Genomic DNA, 7742 nt, shown 5'->3' with positions numbered 1-7742 from the left:
TGAACTGAGAGATGAAAATCTATAGGCTCCATCCAGGCAACCCAGAGCAGTATATTAAAAAAGCAGGATTTTCGCTTTTATGCAGCCCCTGCCTTGCTATGCTCCCTGTATAATATACTTGCAAATGTGCTGCAGTTAAATGCCATGCTAAGAGCAGCCCTGAACAATGCAGCATCCTCCCCACACAAGCAGAACACTTCCAAGCCTTACCAGCTGTCTCCTCCCACCCAGATCTTGTCCCCCACTGCTGGGAGCAGCTGCCAGGGCTGGCTGAGAGCGTTCCCTGGCAGGCAGCAGAGTCCCTGCCCCAGCACAGCGCCCTGGGCTCTGCAGGACCCTGCTCTGCAGGACAGCCCTGGGCACCCCTGGCTGCTCTGCACAAGGGACAATCAGAGAATGTACTCACAGGGTCTGTAGTCATTGGGATGTTCCAGCTTGAGGAGATCATTCCAGGAGCTGCAGCTGCATTGTCCTGCAGCCAGAGGTTCCTGTGCCAAGGGCTGGCAGTGATTCTGCCCTGGGCACTTCTCAGCACCTTCCCAGCCCTGACTGATTGAAACTCTCTGTGCCTCTGTGCTGTGCCCAGGGTGGCTGCAGGCAGTGCCCCAGCCCTGCTGGGCTGGCAGAAGAGCTGCTCATCAAGGGAAATGTGCTTTTGAAGCTCTTCTTGGTTACCAGGGACTGCCTCTGTGCCAGGAGCCCAGCCCAGCTCAGCAGCACAGACACAGCACCAGGACTTTAATGAGCCTCTGGGGCTTTGTGCTGAGGCCCTGAACATCAGGCGCTGAGAGGGAGCTGAAGAAACCTCTCCAGAACTCCAAGTCAGAATCCAATTCCAAGGTTTCTTGGACTTTTAATGGGTCCCACTGAGGAACACAACAGAGAAAGTGTCCCCAGGCCCCAGGCAGAGCAGAGAACTGGAGGCAGTGATGACAGGTGGGGACAAAGAGAAGCCAAGTCTTCGTGCCCTGGGGCACAGCAGGGTCTGTGCCACCAAGGGCTGGGAGGATACACCTTTTGCTGAGGCCCTGGGGCCTCCTGGAACAGCCCCAGCCAGGCTAGGCACTGTAAGCCCTTTGTCCTGCCCTCAGCATCCCCCCCTAGCCCACATCCCAGTGGCCTCAAGGATCCGCTGGAAGGAGTCCCTGGGGAGCCTTGCTCAGGAATGGCCCTGGGGGCTCCTGAATGCTCCCTGAAGGGACTGCAGGTTTTTCAAACGACTTTGGGTTTGGCTTTTGCCTTGGAGTCTCTGAGAGGTTTGTGCAATCATGGCCTCCAATTATCTACTGTAATTAGTCCCTGGAGAGGCTTTGTCAGTAACAACACTCATTGGGGGTCATTAATGCTTCAAGGTACTTCAGTTATTTTAAGGTACTTGGTGTTGCCCTTTGGATACAGACTCTGTGACAGGTTTGTGCAATCATGGCCCCAATTATCTATTTTAATGAGTCCCTTTAGAGCTTTGTACTGACATTCAGTGGGGCTCATTAATGCTTTGAGGTACTCAAGGTTTTAAGGTACTTTGGATTTTTCTTTCTCCACTCTCCATCTCTGAGAGGTTTTTGTGCCATCCTGGCCTCCAATTCTCTCCTGCAAGGAGTCCATGAGGAGCCTGTGTTGGAGAGGGACCTCAGTGGGACCCATTCATGCTTTGAGACACTTTGGGTCTTTCCTCTGACTTTGACTCCTGGAAAGGTTTGTGCAATCTCCTCTCAGGCCCTGAGGTTCAAGGGCTCAGCTTCAAATGCACCTCAGAACTCATTAGGATCAGGCAAGTCCTGCCAAACCATGGCTCTGCCTTGATTTCCCTCTGGTCTGGAGCAGCTCATCAGGAAGATTTCCTTTTACAGTTACAGAGAAATGTTTCAATGAGCTTCTAAGAAATATGTAATCCTATTTTAAAGACTGTATTTTATTACTTTTCTCTTTTGAGAAGAGGTGATTGCAGCATTCTGTTCCTGATATTGCTGTAGTGCTTCTCCTAAGGGGGTCTGGCCATGTCAGAAGAGTTATACATGGGAACTGGAGTCCAGTGTGGACAGCCATGCCTCAGATTCCCCAACCCCATGTGAGACATGATTTTCACTTTCAATATTTTCAATGGTTTATTAAGTCCTTATCAAAATACAACAGAAGGGTCTTAATTTTCATATCTTTTCAAATACAACAGAAGACTGAATAAAGAAAAGAATACAGTGCCAGAAGCAAAGAATTCAGTCACCATGTGCTCATCTACAAAATGGATGCTCTGTCTTTTATATCACTAGCCCCTCCCAAAGTCTTGTCAATCGACTCCTTTTTCTCTGTCTAGTGGTGGAGATCACTGTCTTACACCTTGATTGGATGTCAGGTGCTGCCATAGTAACAAGCTGACCCTCCCAAATGCCCCAACTACTGAGGCTGTCCTGTGATAACAATGCAAGGGGGAGGGGAAGGATAATTATACATCTACAAAACTTCTCTTAACATATATTTAATATTCACCCCTTAATTGTGAGAGTCGACCATACAATCACTCATCTATAAAACTCCCCCCTTTTCTTTTTCTCTAAGTCATTTTGCTTGAACAATTAAGTAAAAAATTTTCTCTCTCTCTTGAATGAGTCACACCAGCATCTGTTGATGTGGGCAAGGACAGTGGGAACAGGTGAAAAAAAATCTCAGATTTTCCTCAGACACACTTATTTGGAATGGACAAAAGGACATCACAGAGGTCCAGTATGGCTTTGACTCCCATCTACCGAGCCTATGTGGCTGCTACCCATAGTCAGTTGTCGGTTTCTTGGCTGTTTAGGTGACCTGGAAAGGCCCAGGGTGGCCTTGGACAGCCCGCGCTTCAAAGGACGAGAAGAGACTTCAGATCTTTTCTCGGTCTCGGTGTTTATTAATTGTTTATCTAAAAGATTTTCTCTTGGCCCGACAGAGGTCTGCTCAGCAGCCAGCCATGAGCACACTGCAAGCCCCCGGGGCGGTCACCTATCTTTATACTCGAAGTTACGTATACAATATTTATCATTTCTCCCCAATACCTTTTACCCTTATTAACCAGTGCACTTTTAGTAATAACCAATCCCAAAGTGCCAACATCACCACAGAAGATGGAGGCCAAGAAGAAGAAGAAGAAGAAGGACAGGACACGCCCCAATTCCTCCATCTTACTTCTTTAGACCCCCCTGTACAGAAATCCTAAACCCTGTGTTTCACTCTAATTAACTTATCTCTTCACCATTCACCCAGTGAAATCCTCCCATCCTCATACAGGTGTCGTCTCCTGTGTAGGATCAAAGTCCAGCCACCAGACACTTCTGGCAACATTCCAGGACTCCCGAGCCCCCCAAGGGTGGTCTCGGTCACTCTGCACCTCAGTCCTGAGGCGCTGAGATCCCACAAGGTGGCAACCTTCTGGGGTGAGGTCCGGAAGGGTAACCCATACATCATTTCATAGGGTGACACCCCCAGACCTGACGAGGCTGGGTTCTAATTCTTAATAAGGCTAAAGCGAGACATTTTGTCCATGACATTTGGGTTTCAATCATTAGCTTAACTAGAGCTCTTTTAAAAGTTTCATTCATTCTGTCAACCTGACCGGAACTCTGTGGACGCCATGGAGCGTGTAATTCCAATTTTACTCCCAGGGTCTGAACAACTTTCTGCAATATCTTCGATGTCATATGAGTTTCCTGGTCTGAATCAATCCTGTTTGCCATTCCATATCGGGGACTGATTGATTCTAGAACGGTTTAACTCACAACATTGGCATTGGCTTTCACAGTGGGTACCACCTCTACCCAATGAGTCACGTGTTCTACTATCACTGGCAAAAACTTCCACCACTGTACCTGGGGAAGCTCAGTAAAGTCTACTTGGATTTTTGAAAGGGCCTTAAGGCTAGTTCTCAACCTCCCCTGGGTGTTTTCCTAATAATTTTGTTACTTACTTGTTGACATATCACACACCATTCACTTACTTGCTTAGCTATTCTGAAAATTCCTTTGCTTCCCCAATCCCTTAGAAATTGATTACTTAGCACTTGTGTACCCCAGTGTGTTGTTCCATGTATGCCTTCTAGTATTTTCCTGGCAAAGGCCTTATTCAACATTTGCCTCGCATCTGCTAATCTCCACTTCCCTTTGTTATTTTTCTTGGCTCGCATTTTGAGGCGTTCTTCCTTTTATGTCCCACTGAATAGCAGGACTTTTTGCATTTCTCTCATGGGTGTTAGTACTATTATTAGTTTTTCTGTCTCTGATTCAGTTGCATTTTTAGCTTCTAAATTGGCTAAGTTGTTCCCTTGCTCCCCTTTTTGATGTCCTTTAATATAAACCACCACTACTTCCTCTGGTAATTGTAAGGTTTCTAACTCTTGTAAAATAATTTTTTTGTTAAATAGTCCCTTTCCCTTTGAATTGAATAGCCCCCTCTCTCCCCAAATTTTTCCAAAGGTATGCACTATGCCAAAAGTGTATTTTGAATCTGTATATGTTGTTCTCCATTTCCATGCTAATATTTCCAGAGCTCACTTTAGGGCATATGGCTCACACCTTGGGCTGATCAGTTGGAAAGCAACTTTCTCTTTTTTATGGCCACCAACCCTTCATGCACTATAGCGTACCCCAATACCCTGTGCCCCTTTATTACCCGGGAAGATCCATCGATGTACAATCGTTTTCCACCTTGGAGTGGTTGATCTGTTAGGTCCTCTCTTATTTTAGTTTGATAGTTTATAACCTCTAGGCAATTATGTATTAGTTTCTCATCTGGTTCTCCATACAAAAACTGGGCAGGGTTGATTTGGTTTCTCAATATTAGCTCTAAACCATTTTGTATTAAGATGGCTTCATAATTTAGCACTCAGGAATCAGTGAGCCATTTCTCAGCCTTTTGGCTTAGGATACTCCTTACTGAGTTTGGGATATATATCTTCAATTTTCCCCGAGAAGTTAATTTTTGCTTTCTGCTAGGAGCAGGGCAGTCACTGCCACAGCCTGAATGCAGGTTGGCCACCTCCAGCTGACAAGGTCTCGTAATTTTGATAAATTAGCCACTGGTTTCTTGGATCCTCCCCAGTCCTGGGCTAATATTCCATGTGCTACCCATTTTTCTATATCGACAAACAATAGATGTGTTTGTCTAAGGCAAGAAGACTCAGTGCCAATTCACTGACTAATTTTTGCTTCAAAGCTTCAAACTTCTGTTCATCTTCTTCCCATCTAATCTCTTCTTCAACGAACTTTTCATACAAGAACTGGATGGTCTGCATGTATTCTTCAATCCATAGCCTACAATATCCCAACAGGCCTAAAAACCTTCTGACTTCTCTCTTAGTTTTTGGCCATGGGTGTGACACTATCCTTGTAATTCTCTCAGGGTTCAGCCACCAGCTCCCTTGACAAATCACATGTTCTAGGAATTTTACTTCCCACTCTACAAATTGGAGTTTACCTTTTGATACCCAAAGTCCTTGGTTCCCCAGAAAATTTACAACACTATGGTGGATTCCCAAACTTCTTTTTCTTCCCATCCTGAGAAAAGCAAATAATTTACATATTGGATGAGCTTTATCTCAGGTTTAATGGAAAAGAGTTGTATTATTTCTCCTAGGGCTTGACCAAAGAGGTTTGGGGATTCAGAAAACCCTTGGGATAACCCAATCCACTGAAGCTGTTGCTTCCTCCCAGAATCAGGGTCTTCCAATTCAAACGTTATTGTATCCCTACTTCTACTTTCCTCTGCCACACCCAAAAAGCATCTTTTAGGTCTGTCATGCTAAACCACTGGTGTGCTGTAGGGATAATAGTAGTGTATAGGGGTGAGGCACTACTGGGCATCCATTCAGAGTTCTTTTGTTCACTTCTCTCAAATCTTGGACAAGCCTGTAAGTCCCATCTGACTTCTTTACTGGCAATATGGGTGTATTATGGGGGGACATACAAGGTTCTAAGGTCCTGTCCTCAAGTAGGTCCTGGATCACCGACCGTAGTCCTCATTTCCCTTCCAGGGAGAGTGGATATTGTCATACCTGGACTGGATGGCTCTCATCAATTCATTTTATTACTATAGGTTTCATGTTCAATTTGCCTTGATTTTTCAGTTTTGCCCACATCATCTCATGAATTTTGCCCTCATCCTCTTCCCTTAATGGGAGAAGATTAACTACCATTTTTCCTTCCTCTGAGAGTACTCCAATGCTTAACTGCTAATGCACCTGTAAATCCTGCCCTAATGAATTGCACCCTGCCTCTGGAACTAATAGAACATCCCTGATTCCTACTTTATTTGCCCCTTCAAACCTTACTTCCTTTAAAACTGAGACCTTGAACTCCTCTCCTTTTGCACCTACTACTTGCCCCCTTTGGGATTCTACAAACACAAGTTCTTTCAGCTTCCGTGTCTACTAAGAATTCAAATTCTTTCTCCTGGAATCTATTTCTAAAGTTATCAAGGGCTCCTGATGGTAGTCTGTCATGAGAAGGTAGAGCCCTTGACATCCCTAGTCTTCCACGTCTCCTTTTTGCCCAGTCTCATAGACCCTTTTCTTTCTGGGGGCAATTCCTTCTAATATGTCCATTCTCTTTACAGTAAAAGCAGACTGGTCCTAAGTTCCCCTGTTTCCCAAACTCACCTTTTTGTGCCCAGTCCCAAGGAGCTGCATCTCCCCTCCTTCTATCTTCCCACACTAGAATCCCCCTCCCTTACCTGGGTTGTTCTTCATGTGCTGGTTTCCTTCCCTAATGGCAGTTGCCATTACCTTGGTCTTACCTTCATCCCTCTTTACACACTCCTTCTGTGCTTCCCTTAGAAGATCCTCTAACCTCCTTTCTTGCCAACCATCAAGCTTTTCTAACTTTCTCCATATATCTGGCCAGGCATGAGTGACAAAATTTATCTTTAGTAAGATCTGTCTGGCTACCGTGCCAGGGTCAACCCCTGAATATTGCCTCATATTCCTTCTCAGTCTCTCTAGCCACTCTGTCATGGTTTCTTTCTTTCTTTGTTGCTCATTGAAAGCTTTATGAGCATTTTAATTACGGGGAGCTGCCTCTTTGATACCTCTTATAATCAATGTTCTATATTTCTCCATGTCTCGCCTGTCCCCAGTGCTGTTGTGGTCCCAGGTGGGGCACATTATGGGCAGTTTCAGATCCCCAGGAGGTCCTTGCACATGCCCCCTTTCCCATATCCATATCCCAGCTGCCCGGATCATGTGCCTTACTTCTGGTGTGAATAGCACGGTCATTATTGATTGCATCTCTTCCCATGTATAAATATTGGGCCCCAGAAACCCGTCTAACTGTTCCACTAACCCAGTGAGGTCCTCTAGTAATCCTTTCAATTATTTCTTGAACATTCTCACTTCAGAAGAACTGAGAGTCACAACTGCAAATCTAATTCCTCCCTGCATCCCACACAGGGGTACTTCCCTCAGGGCATATATTCCCGCTGCTTGGTTCCCATCCCCTGATCTGTTTTCCTCTCATTGTGCCACCCTGTTTCTGGTGTTTTGACTAAGCCCATCAGGGGGTAGGGGAGGTGTATCTGCAGCTATTGGAGGTGGAGGGGGTAAGTGTTCTAATGGGTCCCATTCTTTATTTTCTGATACCTTATGTGAAAGTCTATCCGAAAATCTTTCATTTTTGCCTCACAATTGTCATGAAGAGAAAAGACCACTGAAAGGTTAAAAACTGTTGAGCCAGTTGGGAAAGAAAATCTTATGCTTATTCAGTGTGTTCACAGGTGTTGTT

The sequence above is a fragment of the Melospiza melodia genome, unplaced genomic scaffold (assembly GCF_035770615.1).
Source record: "Melospiza melodia melodia isolate bMelMel2 unplaced genomic scaffold, bMelMel2.pri scaffold_55, whole genome shotgun sequence".
Classification (NCBI taxonomy): Eukaryota; Metazoa; Chordata; class Aves; order Passeriformes; family Passerellidae; genus Melospiza; species Melospiza melodia.
This window is presented reverse-complemented; position numbering follows the sequence as displayed.